Source organism: Pleurodeles waltl, chromosome 2_2 (genome assembly GCF_031143425.1).
Source record: "Pleurodeles waltl isolate 20211129_DDA chromosome 2_2, aPleWal1.hap1.20221129, whole genome shotgun sequence".
Taxonomy (NCBI): domain Eukaryota; kingdom Metazoa; phylum Chordata; class Amphibia; order Caudata; family Salamandridae; genus Pleurodeles; species Pleurodeles waltl.
In genome coordinates, this window is record NC_090439.1 from 586,846,599 (window position 1) to 586,862,038 (window position 15,440).

Below are 15,440 nucleotides of genomic sequence, written 5' to 3' on the forward strand. Positions count from 1 at the left end.
TGATAGAGTCCGATGCCAGTCGTTGGGGCTGGGGAGCCCGTTGCGGATCAGTCTCCACGGGAGGCCGTTGGTCCACTATGGAACTGAGTCTCCATATCAATGTTTGGAGCTTCTAGCAGGCTCGTTTGCGATCAAGAGCCTTTCCCCTATCAAGGCGAACTGTTGTATCCTTCTGCGCATGGACAGTATCTCGGCGGTGAGGTATGTCAACAAATTTGGGGAAACCCGTTCCCGCATGTTAGCGGAGATTGCCAAAGATTTTTGGCACTTCTGTCTACAACACAGGATCTCGGTTATTGCAGAATATCTACCAGGGAGCTAAAATCGAGTTGCGGACTGCCATTCTCGACATCTGAGGGATTACAGCGATTGGAGACTTCATCCCAAGGTATTCCGGGCGCTCTATGCCAGGTGGGGTCCGTTTTCGATAGATTTATTTGCATCCCGCCTCAACCGTCAGATCAAACGTTTTGTCAGTTGGAGGCCGGACCCGGAAGCATCAGCCACGGATGCTTTTCTTCAGAATTGGTCTCAGGAGCGCGGATACGCTTTTCCTCCCTTCTTGATGATCCCAAGAGTGTTAGCGCAGATCAGGCATCAACAAGCGGATCTGGTTCTGGTGCCACCTCTGTGGAGGTCTCAGGCTTGGTTTCCACTAGCTATAGAGTTGAGTTGCTATCATCCAATAATACTTCCTTTCAGGAAGAACCTTCTCCAGGACCCTCTGTGCCTCCCTCATCCATTGGTTCTGTCGGGTCAGTTGTCCCTGATGGCGTGGCGTCTTTCAGGGAAAGATGGAGTATCCCAGGACTTTCACAAGAATCTTTCGACTTCATTGCGGTGCGGGTTCCTGGTCATCCAGTACACACAAAAGATCTGCTTCTGCTTGGACACGATGGAGTACTTGGTGTAGTGCTCGGGGTGCAAATCCTTCTTCAGCGGATTGCAGTCTGGTCCTAAATTGTTTATCTTCTTTAGCTGCGTCAGGTTTAGCTTATCGATCAATTATTAATTATCGATCTATATCGGCGGGTCATTTACCTATTGAGGGCAAACCCATTAGAGAGCTTCCCATTGTTTGTAAACTGTTGAGAGGTATTAGATTAGCTAATCCGCCTCGTCCTCGTTACTCCACTTTATGGGATGTCGACATTGTTCTACATTTTTTGGAATCATGGCTGTCCAATAGATTTCTGTCCAGAAAGCAACTTTCGGCCAAACGCACAATGTTGTTGTGTTTAATTTCTTGTTAGAGAGTCTCGGATGTTAGAGCCCTAGACTTGGCAGGCAGAGTTTTTTCTCCTGAAGGAGTGACTTTTTCCATTTCGCGAAGAACTAAATGTAATCTGAAATTGGTATTTTATCCCAGTTTTGTGGCTAACCCCAAATTGTGTGTGGTGCAGTGTCTCAGAGCTTATGAGGTGAGTACAGAAGAGTTTCGTTCGGATATGGGGGATCAATTACTAATTTCATTAGTTAAACCTTATCACCCTGTTTCATCAGCTACTCTGGCTAGATGGTTGCGATGGTTATTGAATGAAGCAGGCATTGATGTTTCAAAATTCGGTGCTCATTCCTCCAGAGGTGCTATGGCATCAAAATCTTTTGCTTTGGGTTCTCGTTTAGAAGACATTTTAAAGCCAGCAGATTGGTCTTCTCCATCTACATTTAAAGCATTTTATTGTAAACCTATTGTGGATATTGCATCGGTGGTGGCTAATCAGCTTTGAACAAGCATAATCTGAGCCTCCGGGCCTGACATAGAATAAAAAAAATTCTAGCATTTGCGTTAAGAATTTTTCAATTCTATTAAGGACACGGAGGCGATGATTATCCCACCGCACTGTTAATATGTTATATTCTTCTTCTTATTCTACGTTATGGTAATGTTAAATTTTTTATGTACATGGTCATTGTATTTCAGTGCTTTTCCCACCTTTTTTTGGTAGAATGTTTAAGGATCATTTTATGAAGTTCAGTTTTTATGGTCCGGTTTTTTCTTTTTTTTTCTACGAAATGAAGACAAGCAAATTCTCTCGTCGTTCCTTCCTGATCAGTTTCCCAGATGGATGGGATTCTCCTGTTGATTCTACAGATTGTTCTTTGATATGGAGTTTTTCAAGATTAAGGTTAAGACTGGAACTGTTATCTGTTGCGGTTGTTGTGCAAAGAAAGAGGAGTTGTTCTTGGTGAGGCTGCACTTTATAGGAGTCCTCCTCTGTGGTCATCACGCGATACAGAGACTTTTGGAAAATGTAGTTTTTTGGTTTAACAAGTTTTCATTGGCTGCTGTTAAATAAAAGCATGGAAAGAGAATCATAATCATCGCCTCTGTGTCCTTAATAGAATTGAAAAATTCTTAACCCGAATGCTAGAAATGTTTTTATTGTAGAGAGGAGGACAGTGGTGAGGTACACCAAAGGATGAGGTAGAGAGAGGTAAGGTAGAAAGAGGAGTGCGGTAGAGAGAGTAGCCAGGTAAAAAGGTGAGTAGTAAGTGATGTATCGAGAGATGCAGGGTGTAGAGAAAGTGGTGAGAAGTGGGGAGAGGTCATAAAGAGATGAAACAGTGCAACAGAAATTGAGTTGAGAAAGAGGTGATATTGATACAAAGGTAGAGAGAAGGTCAAGTAGAAAGGAAGTTGCGAGGTAGGGAGAGAGGTAGAGACTGGAAACATTGAGAGTATTATAATAAGAGAAAGGCAGAAAGAGGCAAGGTAGAGAGTTTGAGTTGAAATAGAGGAGAGAAGATGGAGATGAGAGATAAAGTAATGATCAAAATAAAGAGGTAGCGATAGAGAAAGAGATGTAGCAAGAAAGGAGTAAGATAGTGAGAGAGGTAAGGAAGAGGAAGCAGACATAGAAAGAGAGACTTGAGGAAGAGTGGTCATGTAACCAATGAATGCTGAGGTCAATTTAGAGCTAGGTTGTGAGGTAGATGGGGTAGTAAATTAGAAGTGAGGTGGAAAGGGAAATGAGGCAGCGAGAGGTAGAGAGTGGTGTGGTAGAGTGAGGGCTTCCAGAGTTAGAGAGGGGTTAGCTATAGAGAGACAGAGATAGCTAGGTGAAGACAAGAGGTAGAGAAGGTTTGAGAGAGAAGAAGCACATGGAGGATAGATATAGGGAGGTGAGAGTCAAACAGAGTAGTTGCAGAGAGAGGGGTGAGGTACAGTTAAAGCTGAAGTAGAACAAGTGGGTAGAGATGATACCTTTTCTGGAACCTCTCCAGATTACTGCCCAGAATTTGGATTCTATAGACCCTCTGTCAGCACAGAGGTAGTCAGCATACCATCATGAGACAGAAAACGCAGAGGACTGTAACCCATTGGGTATTAAATGAAGAAGGTATGTACTAGGCAACTATTAGTCCTATGAAACGCACATGAGTATGTGTTATTACCGAGCCCAAAACCTTGTTTCACCCTTAATAGACATGCTCAAGAATTCATGCTAGGAATACTTTTTATGACTTCATTGAAACCAAAAGCCCATCCTAGTGCACACAGTGTGTAAAATGCTTAATATGGAGACAAGCAAGACAGTGGCAATGATATTGGCTAACAAACTGAAGAATAAAAAATATTGCAACATTATATCATAATTTCTGTGTATCGGTTCTCCAACCCCTCTGTTCTTTTCTCTAATTAAGCTGATCTTAGCACCAAAAGGAGTCTGTGCGTGTTTCTTACATGGTCTTGCTCTCACCCACATGCCTTAGTGGAGCAGCAGTGGTATTGTTCCATAAGAAGGCAGCTGTTGTTTCTGTCTCTGCTTGAAACAGATATGGTGTCCCTGGGCAGGCTGGTACGCCATTCTGAAGACTTAATGTGCCTTTGTTAGCCTTCAGAAAAAGAAAAGTGTCCTTCATCTACAGGACAATCAAATTGTAATCCTCTAGAAGTAAAGATTACTTTGTCCCCTAAAAGAATTCTAATGAGGTTATGTACTTTATTTAAACTTTGTTGAATTTTATAAAAATAAACAATAAATATAGAAGCCCTAATCCTCATTCACCTACTTGTGCTCCCCATCTAACCTTATTTATGTTTATAAAAAGAAATAGGAAATCAAGAAATCAGATGATACTGAAACAAACATTAAACAAAATATTTGAGCAAGCTGAATTATTGATTTGCAATAAAACAATCATTAAAAGATAATGACTACTGTGCAGTTATAATGGAAGGAACATGCATTTGAATAAATGAGTATGTGGATTGCAATGGGGAGTATCTGGACAAGTGGACAAGGCAGCAGCTTGCGGGCCCCGGAGACAGGTGCGGGCCGGATTGGACCGGTCAGGGGCAGTGGGTTAACGTGGCCCTAGTTTGAATTTGGGCTGTCACCCAGGGTCAGCAGCCATTGGTTGCTAGGTGATTGGCGGGAGGCTCCTGGGAAGGCATCAGGGGCAGCCATACCATTTAAATAATGAGCAGGGCTCCCTGATCGCCCACTTTTTCACTCCTGGCTGCCACTGGTGACTGTGGACGCACCCCCTCCCCTTTTTCAGACCAGGTTGCCACATTATTGATGTGAGTACGTGCCACCTTTATTTTCACTGCATTGTGGTTAGGTAAATAATGCCTTCCTGGTGACTGTTTTGTTAGCTGTATTTCCAGCTGTGATTTACGTAGATGTTACAGAATGACAACTGTACCAACTCGAAGACAAGCAATTCATTACACGGAACATCACCTCGGCTTCAAATAAATGCACTGGCTTTGTCTGAGATCTCAGCCCTATTTTTTCTTCGGAAGATATTCACTGCCATTGAAACAACAGATCTGTGCAGCTCCTTATGGGTGGTCAGGCATTTTTAGCATTACCCAAAGGTTACAGAAAGGTTGTCTGATTGCGGTATTTTCTGCAGTGCACAACTCCCACTTCTGACATTATCATTAAGCATATGAATTAATTGATTTTATTCTTTGGTTATGATTAATATTCACCTTCCACCAATGGCTAGACAGCTTGGGGGCCAGTTAGGCAGGCGAAGCACAAGTGGCTTTCTTACTGACAGCAGTAGATCAACCTGAGTAAAGATTAAACGGCCTTTAATACATTTAGGCCACATGCATGAGCGTCTTAGTAGCAGCGGCAAGGTTCCTTTAAGTATTCGAGTTCCAGCAGTTTTGTACGTAAGGTGAACCCAGTAATTGGGGTGAGGCAGTCTCCACAAGGGCACATTCATGTGTGCTTTGCAAAACATGCGCTTTGGCCCGCAGCACTCTTGTATATTAAAAATACAACAAGTTGTCAGGAGCACTCGTACAATATAATGTCTGCAGGGTTACGTTAAACCTATTGCTAAAAGTACAGTTCTCCTTTCCTGGGATTTCTTTTGCCAGCCCAATGCTTCTCACCAGACTTTTGGGAAGGAGCTAAATTAGAGTAGACGTAGCCTGATTACAACCAAACCAGAGTCCCCCTCCCAGCACACCACTATGCCATAGACCATTTAAAGCAAAAGAGAGTGTTGGTAGCCTCAGGGTGTGTTGATAAGAATCTTATAATGAGGAGATTAGTCTCTTACCACATTCAGTCTTTAAAGTGCCAACTACATTTCTAGATTTCAGCCTTGGTCCAATTGGCAATAAAAGGAGGTCGAGGTTTGCAGGTGAATATCACTTGAGGCTCCCCAAAAGTGAAGGGAGGAGAAGGAACGGATGTCAGCTTATTATGGCCATCTTTAACGGATGACCGGGGGAGTATCCGGAAACTTCTGTCTTGTAGAAAGCTCTCAGGCATGTACTTATGTAACACTCCCTGGCTCAACTTGAGCGAGGGCTCAGTCACTCTGGAATGGAGTGTCCAGGATCCTGTAAATAATGGACTACTACCTACATTTACAGCCTTATACCAATTTGCCTAAAAAGAATGTTGAGGTTCACAGGTAAATGTCCCTTGATGCCCCCCAAGAATGTAGGAAGGAGAAAGGAAGGGACGCCAGCTTAATATGGACCCCCTTCATGGATGACCAGTGGAGTGCCCAGCAGCTTCTGTCTTGCAGAAGGCTCTCAAGAATGTACTTATTCAACACTCCTTGGCTCAGCCTAAGTGAGCGCATAGACACTCTGGAATGTCCATATATCTGTGTGTACGTGCGTATGTATATATATATATATATATATATATATATATATATATACACTCTTTAGAAGAAGGTTTATATTAATGACGGATTCCATCACTGTTCTTTTTGCAGTAGTTCAAGTCAGATCCCTTTCTTAACTTCCTTAAAAAAAACAATGAACATACATCTCTTAATGTTATTAGTGCATTTCCCCTCATGAGTGTGCTGGGGCGCGACTAATGGGCTAACAAAGCATGCAAGGTAACTCATGCTCTGCCATACATACAGCAATACATGGTGTCCAAAAGTTGTTTTTTGACTTCAAGCGTTGTCAATGACTTTGAATAGATGTGTAGTAAACTTGTGCAACACAGCAAGTGTAATTTGGTACCTGCAGTGTCATGCTCATCCCATGTGACAGACTTTTCTTCCAAACATTGTAAGGTCAGAGTTGACCAGGTGCTCAAATTACTTCAGAGGGATGTTGGTTTCCTATCTCATTTGTTCTGTTCTAGACACCATGTTATCCTTTATCCCGCCCCTCGATGGGCTATATGGTGTGAAGGAATACAAAATGACATTGCTATCCTATTAACTAGGGAGAGCGGTGGGCACTGAAGAACACCAAAAGGAGGCTATAATGAATAGTGAGTGCCACGGGTGTCGCATTTCAAAATCCAGCAGATATGTCAGGCAACATTCCCCCTCAACACCACGGGCAGGATGCTCACCAAATAACTTTGCACCCTTCCTTATTATTGGACAGCAATAACCCAGATAGTCAAAAAAGAGTATCAGTAAAGGAAAAACAGGCTTCAAAGGGCTCTATGTGCGCCTTAACACAAAGTGGATACAATGGATGCACATCAGTGATGACTTGTATTTTGTCTCTATCAGTTTTTCCATTAGGTCGCATGGCTCACGCCAGTGCTTGGATCCTCAGTCTTTCCTTCGTTGGGAGTGCAAGGTCAACATGCTCAGAACGAGTTTTTCAGACAGGCATGTTGTCAGGAGAATCTTAGTTGAAGCTTTGAGGAGAATGCCACTGTGGGCTAAAAGGTGTCTGGGCTTTGCCTTTGTGTAGACCCATGTCATCCTGAAGGATAGTCCGAAGGTGGGACTGATCTTCTGAAGAGCCTGAATGAATTGGATTAGTCAGGCATCTTGACCAAGCAACAGTTGCTAAAACACAGGTTGTAAATGTCGGTTTAGTGAGGTGCCTCCAGGTGAGTTGTTCTTCACATAGATAGGACAACAAGTGGTCCGTGAAGAAATCGGTGTCAATTGTTATGTTTGACATTGTTTACAATATGCAGCAACATACAAGAATTTGGGGGAGGCCAGGCTGGTCGGGAAACCATCCAGGCCGGTGGCGGGGGAGGAGTCATGTTTGGCTACAAAAAACAGGTGGACAACATTGGCATCAAGGATATAAGTGCAGGCAAATTCAGGATGGAATCAGTTTTTAAGCCTTTAACTGAAGCCGAGGAAGGGGTACTGCGGTCTTTATTGAAAGGCTGAGGACGTCCGCTACCGCGATTGTCCATGGCTGGCCAGGGTACTCCATTACACGGCCGTGGGGATACTGGGGGATGGTGGGCTGCGCCAGGGGACCGAGGTATGGCCCGGATTACAAGGCCCATCTCCCAGTGGGTGCCAGGGGGAGTCCCATTTATTGGGTTGCTCTGGAATGGTTGTTTGGGGGACCAGCTGTCATCTGGCCTAAGCTCCCTCTGTCTTGAGGGGACAAGTGAGTTTGCCTTATTGAGGGACCAGGAGGGTTTCATCCCGGGTCCAAGTCAATGCAATCAGTCAATGCTACAAGGGGCCTTGGGAGTGGTCATCCATGACTCCTCATTTATTTGGTATTTGCTGGAAACCGTTCATATATTAGTATTGAATATTTGCTCGGAATTTCATGTATTAGTTATGTACATGTGATAATTACAAAGCTATTCTGTACATATTGTAACAACATAAAAAATAAAATTTGTCGTGTTTATTAGATGTAATAAATACGGACGGAAAATGTTTTATTCTCTAACGCAATAATGGCATCTTGTATTGTGTCCTTGCAGAATCAGTCATGGATGTGTGGATATATAGTGTTTGAGTGGTTGAGATATGACCGGTCTCGCTGCGGTCCCCCACCTGTAAATAGGAAATATATGAAGATGATATCAGGGAGTTGGAGATGTAGAAGTAGACAATGTGATTGTTAGAAATAAAGGCTTTTTTGAGAGAAGTGGGGTAGAGAGAGCTGTACTAGCAGATGAGACACACATAAGTAAGGGAGACACATTTGCGATAGAGAGAAGGAGAGTTTAGGTAGGTACACACTGATGTAAGGCTAGGTAAGTAAAGAGCGAAGTAAAATGAGAGGAGATTGAGATAGAAGAGTTTAGGTTCATTAAGGGGAGAGACATCAGGCACAAGCATTCTTTTTTCATTTAGTCGCCATCACATGCCCGAGCGCATGAGGGCCAATGTTAGTCTAGTTGGGCATGCATGCCAGCCTTTTGCAAAACTAGTATCCAGCTATCAAGGTTAAATAAAAGGACTTGTTTTTATGCATGCTACTATTTCAGTGGGATTATTTACTGTCCCAATCACTTTATCAAATGGCCCCTTGAAAGGTGGGCCCTGTGCATTTGCCCACGTTACCCATGCCCTAAAACGATTCTGCAGCCCCTGTTACAATGTGTAGTTGTTGCAGACCTGTGAGGGATCTCTCTGCTCGCTGACATATAATACTGGGTGCTGAGGTGCCATCTGCAGCTCTTAGATTAGCAGGCTCAAATCTATAAACTGCCTACAAACAACTCCTGTCAAGCAGACTTCTAATTTTGGAGGTTTGGATGGTGGCTCTTCAAAGTAAAGGTTTTGTTTAGTAAACATTGGTTAAACTGAGTCATATTTCCAGCTAGGTTGAGTGGCAAAGATCTTAAAAGCATCCTACGATAAAAGTTTCCTGATTTCAGGGCCCTCCCTTCTCTTACCATTTACGAGGGGTTTTGATTTTAATTCAAAATATTGTATGAAAGTATTTCGCAAGAATAAATACCCGAAGGACATTTAAAAAAAAAACAACAAACAGAATACCCTAGTAAAACAGGAACGAGTTCAAAGCATGAACATTTCAGTGCATCCTCCTGACCTACCTGCAAACATAAGGAAAAATCCAGCTAACCGACAGGCCTGAATGCCAGTATCCACTAGGCATGGCAGATATATTTAGGGGGACAGCTCAAAAAACTCAAGTGGGCCTCAGAGTAAAAAGAACTGTTCTTAAATTTAAAGACTGTCCTGCTAGGAAGGAGGTAGCATGGCAGATAAAGGCTTACTTTAAAAATCTATAAATGAATGTGCTGCCCTGAAAAGTGCAGAGCTTGGGGAATAATGATCCCTCTACTCCACCTACTGCTTGTACTGGGCCTGGCATTACTCTCTTAACCATAAAATGGCCCTGTGGTGGCAATAACACTCAACAAATAAACTCCAATAAAATATAACTATGTAGAGCAGCATGAATCTACATTGATACATCTGGTACACCCTGCAACTGTCTTTCCCACCCCTAGTGTTTGTGGAGTCACTTGTGTGGCAGAGGTACATGTTTGTAGTCCAGGAGTGTGATTCGGCATAAATCTATTTGGTACCCGATTTTTTACCTACTCACGGTTATCAAGTGGAATGTAGTCAGGTTTGATCCTCAGTGATTCTTCTTGCATTATTGAAATTTCTGGGAGTATTATGGACCAGGTATCGTCCCTGACCTGCACAGTGGATATCATCTACCTTTTTGTTTTTTAGATTGAGAGAGGTCTTTGGTGCTTGCTTATTTATATTTTTTTTAATGTATGCATTTCTTTTACCACTAATGATTAGATTTCATCTGACACAAGCAACAAAAACACTTAAATCGTAAATGGTCTGTAAAGCATTCAAAAAAGCCATCGCAGTGTGTTTTTATGATTTGGAATGCCTGTGCACAGGGCCTTTATGTAGAATATGTCTGCACACAATTAGTGTAAAAGCCACAGTTAAAACAACAATGGTTGTAGCCGGGAGTGCTAGACCTGCTGCTTCTTTTCTTTCAGTGTCTCAGTGAGGGCTGTGCATCTGGTGCTGGGCTCGGCACAGACACAACAAAAGCTGGGATGAGAAAAAGCGTGCGTAGTGCACAGTAATTAATAGTAATGCCAACGTTAATTCACTCAGTACACTTGTAAGAGGCGACGTTTGTTTAGAAAAACAATTATTTAATGGTTTAAGCAGCTGGACAACGTGGGACTGCTCACTTTGAAAACATACTCAGATTGTAATTTGCATTTTCAGGAACGGAAGCAGGTGTGCCTCTTGAGATGATGTGCTTTGGAGACTGAATGTAGTTTAAGTTTTACCTCCGGCCGGAAAGGAATGTACTTTGATCTTGCCCAGGTAACGCCTTTTCATGCAGGAAGTGTGTGTAGGAAACCTGGTAGTTCGCGTTTTGTCACCCTGATGGTTGTCAGCAGTCAGTATTTTAAAGACTCTGTGGAAGAACTTAGATTTGACTGACGGTAACTGTGCATCCTCCTAATTGTGGAGAGAGTGGTAAATCCTCCGCTGACCTATTCTTTAATGAGTCCATCAGCAGACTTATCTCAGAGAGAGGAATAGATTCCAAGGTAGAGATAATTCTGCGTAATGGAGACTCAGTTGAGGATTTACTACTTCCTCCCCTAATCTATGGATTTACAGTCCCCACCGCTCTCTAAATAAGCACCTAGGGCCAGATGTAGGTAAGTTGGGTTTTGCGACTCGCAAATTGCGAGTCGCAAAACCCTATGCACAACAGTGTCCCTGACACTGTTTGTGACTCGCAAGGGGGTCGCAAATGCCCACCTCATGGATATTCATGAGGTGGTCACAATTTGCGACCCCCTTGAGACTCGCGGCCCTCACAGGGATGGTGGCCTGCTGGAGACAGCAGACCACCATGTCTGTGACTGCTTTTAAATAAAGCAGTTTTTATTTTTGTAATGCAGCCAGTTTTTCTTAAAGGAAAACAAGATGCATTACAAAACTAAAAAATGAAACGTTTTAGTCCTATGGACCACTGCCTGCTCTGGAAAAATGTTTTTAATGCCACCCCCATGGGGACCCCTTGCCTTTTGCGAATGGGTTAGCACCCACTTGAAATGGGTGGTAACTGCGATTGGTTTGCGACCGCGTTCGTGGTCACAAAGCAGTCCTGCATTGCACTGCGACTCGCAATCAGGAAGGGGACACCCCTTCCTGATTGCGATTCGCAAACCTGTTTTGCGATTCGGTAACCAGGTTACTGAATCGCAAAACTGGTTTTGTGCATTGCAAAGTGCAGTTTGCATGTCGCAAACAGCAAAATTTGCTGTTTGCAACGTGCAAACTGCTTCCTACATCTGGCCCTTAGTCACTCGGCTTTTCCATTAAGATTTTTTCTTCGATGGCCTGCACCTCAGTTTCAGGATTTTGGTTTTCAAAAGAAACTCCTATTTGCTGTTGCATTGTTTTGATTGTTGCTTCCTGTGCCTCATTTGTAATGGTTTCTATGACTGTGGCTGCCCATCTGACTCCTGTGTCTTTATTTCAGCAGGGTGGCACCTTCGGTAGGACCCTAGCACATTTCTGAAGAGGACGCAGCGTGTGAAGTGGGCCAAGTTTGGAGAAAGAAACAGTATTGGTGAAACGTCAGGGTAAGTTTGGTGGCCATCCATCCCACAAACGAAGGAGGTCTTAAATGTATGGATTTTTATATGCTGCACAGTTGAGCTGCTTAGTATTGCCTTTAGATCCCTTCTCTTGTTTAAAATGCTTGCAATGTTTGGACCTTGTGAACCTGAAACAACCCCTTCAAAGGTTCAGGGCAGCATCTCCCTTAACTGATGTCATACATGGTAAAACGTGTGATCTTTACTCATTCTTAAAGTGCCTTTCCTCTTCTTTTCCAATGTTAATATACACTAATGTCTAAATTACTTACCGATCACTCTTGAGTCCTGTTCCCCCGCTTGCAGCCATTACAGTACATGTGAGGCCTCCCGCCTCTCTAGACACCAATCCCACGTAATACTATAGAGAAAAAGATCCTCCCTCCACCACGTCTGCTGTTACTAACAAGCTCCAACCAACCCACTTGTCAGTTTTATGGCAGGGAGGGTGGGATGGAGGGAATACGACTTCGAGTAATGTAATTACTGGTAAGTAATTTAGACATTACATCCTCGTTCATTCCCTTGCTTGCAGCCATTACATGTTAGAAGTAGCAAGCAACAAAATGAGACAACTGCCAAAGCCTCCTGAACACAAACACCGCATCAGGACTCTTCCTATTTCGCCATAGAAGAAAGCACCCTATGACCAAAAACATCAGTGATACATTGGATTTAAGCAAGCCTGTAAAGCTTAGCAAACGTGCAGGACTCAGCCCAGGTCGCAGCCCGACAAATTTCCCCAGCGGATGGTCCCTGCAGCTCCACCATAGTAGAAGGCTTACTCTGGGGTAGACCTACCCTGAATTGAGCAAGGAGGAACCTGACCCATAACCTCATAAGCCCTAGAGACCAACAGCCTGACCCATCTGCTCAAAGTAGCTGTGGCGGGTTTCTTCCCGTTCCTAGCTGAGCCAAACATCACAAAAATGACTTCACTTTACTAAAGGGCTGAACACTTTGCAAATAGACCAGGATCGTCCATTTGACAGCGAGGCATTACAAACTCTCCTCCTCCAGAGATCCAGAGAATGGGCAACATTCTAGAAGAACCACTTCCTGCTGCAAATGAAACAAAGAGCTAACCTTGGGAGTAAAAGCTGGCCCTGGCACCAACATCCCCAGCACTCTGCAAAAGGTAAACTTAAAGGGCAAAGCCCCCAAATCCCCATACCTCTTAGATGGCATAATAGCTACCACAAAGAGGGGTGTAAGCGCGAGGAATTGTAAATCAGTCTCCTCCAATGGCTCAAACAGAGCAGACATCAAGGCCTCCAACACCACTGAAAAGCCCCAATAGGCCACAGGCCTACATAACCTTGAACAGGAATTGGGCAGTCCCTTCAGAAGACACACTATTAAGCTATCCTCATCCAACAAATTCTTCCAGGGACCCCTGAAAACATGGATTGCTGCCCATTGGACTCTTAAGGTGCCCACCGTTAAACCCAATCCTGTAAGAATTTCATCACCATCAACAAACTCACATTAGTCGGTTCAAGTCCCCTGTTCCTACACCATTTGAAAAAAGAGTCCCAAAGCTGGTTATAAGAGTAGACCACTTTCTAGACATCTGCAAGGTAGCCAGCAAGGAATTCAAAACACTCTGACCTTTCAATCCCCTCCTTTCAATCTCTAAGCCATCAAAGTTGCCATAGACTCTCCACCCTCAATATGGGAAAATCCAGAGAGGCTGGAACCATCAGGAGAAGTCATGCTGAAGCCCTCTGCATCTTCAACAACAGGGTTAGTCAACTGGTCCACAGCCATTGGGGAGCCACCAGAATCACCTCTGCTGTCAACTTTCACACTCTCACCAAAAGGACCTGATGAGAGGAAACGGAGGAAAGGCATATACTAGGCCCTCTGGCCACTGACATGACAGAGCGTTGATCCCCTAAGCCTGAACCTCTCTCTTCTTGGCACAGAATCTCAGAAGCTTGCCATTGCTCCGTGACGCAAAAAGATCCACCACTGGAAGACCTCACCCATGAGACAAGCAAGAAGACACCCTTTGATACAGGGAAAATTCCCTCAAGGAAGGAATGTCCCTGCTGAGCAAATCAGTTGTCACATTGGAGGGCCCCTGAATGTGATGGCTCTCAGAGAGAGCAGAGGCTCCTGAGCCAATTAAAACATTTTGCGAGAAATCTTTCCCAGACTTCTGGAACAAGTCACCCCTGTCAGTTCACAAAGGTCTTTGCGGTGACATTGTCTGTTCTGGCCAGCACTGCCCTCTCCTGTAACTGGGGCCTGAACACAAGAAGAGCCCTTCTCACAGCCTCAAGTTTCCTCCAATTTGAGGAATGACTTGCACCTATGCGAGTCCAACAACCTTACGTCTGTAGCTCATCACCCCAGGTGCCCCAGCCTGATAAACTGGCAGCTGTGTGTTTAAGAATTACAGGATCGAGAGGGCCCATCTGTACCCTGTGTAAAAGGTTTGCTGAATGTAACCATCATGCCACATCCCTCCTCACCCTTTGAGACAGAGGAATTGAGCTCACCAAATTCTGATAGCTGGATTCCAATTGCCCATAATCAAACTGGCCAATATGTGAAGATGGAACCAAGCCAGTGGAACCAGAAAGACTGTAGATGCCAAGTCTCTTTTGACCTTGAGCCAAGATTCCACTGTTGTACTGTAGTGCACCAGTAGGCTGATGGTTTGACCTTGCAGTTTGGTCACCCCACCACCTGGCAAATACACTCAACCCTGCAGAGTCCAAAACTGCAACTGTACCCCAATGAATCCCAAGTCTTGGGATGGATTTAAGGAAGACTTTTCTAAATTGATGCCGAACACAGAACTTTCAGGACCTTTTCTGTATGGGTCAACAACACCTCCACCAACCAGTCATCTAAATATGGGTGCAAAAAGATGCTGTTGGAATGTAAAAGTGCCCACCAGTGGAGCCAATGCTTTGGTGAACACCCTCGGGGCAAACTTGAGCTCGAAAGGAAGGACCTGAAACTGATAATGGGCATACTCTAGAGCAAAATGCAGGAACTTTTGATGAGCATGTTTGACAGGAACATGGAGATAAGCATCCATCTAGCCGATGGATGTCAACCAGTCTCCTGTCCTTATTGGAGGAATATTTGTCTGCAGTGTTGACCCACTTCAAATCCAGCACTGGCCTGTATCCTCCTGATACCTTCTGGGCCAGAAAAAGCACGGAATACGCTCCTCTTCCCCTGGAGGACCCTGAATTATTGCCTTCTTCTGGAGTAGCAGGTCTATCCACTGGGGAAGAGCAACACGGTTCGGACCCTGTGCTGACAGATGAGTCACTCTGAGCCCTGTGCATGGATGAGGCCTTTTGAGTTCCACTGCATAGCTGTTGCTGACTACAATGAAAACCCACTTGTCTGTGACGTCTCAGCGCCAAGCCCCCAAAAAATAATGTTGTCTCTCTCCTATCAGGAATCCACTGTAATTGTTAGAAGCATTTCTGCACAGGCCCCTTCTTTTGGAAATCCTTTTTTGGTGAAAAACATCTTGGCTGATACTTCTGTTTGCGGGTACAGTACCCCTTGAACTCTTTGTGAGGAGAAGACCTTGATCTCTTATCCCAGAACCTTTTAAAGTCGGCCCTACCCTTATAGGGCAGAGTATGCTTTCTATCATTAAAA

At 44.1% G+C, this 15,440-nt stretch overlaps 1 protein-coding gene across 4 annotated transcripts in view; it reads left to right on the top strand.

The window, feature by feature from the left end:
- MAPRE2 (microtubule associated protein RP/EB family member 2) overlaps positions 1–15,440 on the top strand; it is a 663,286-nt gene that overhangs the window by 296,342 nt on the left and 351,504 nt on the right. For 3 of the 4 annotated variants that reach the window (XM_069220125.1, XM_069220123.1, XM_069220124.1), the window contains one exon: positions 11,687–11,789. The gene's annotated coding sequence lies outside the window, so the exon portion shown is untranslated. The remainder of the gene's footprint in view (positions 1–11,686; positions 11,790–15,440) is intronic. The other variant, XM_069220126.1, reaches the window with a different exon arrangement.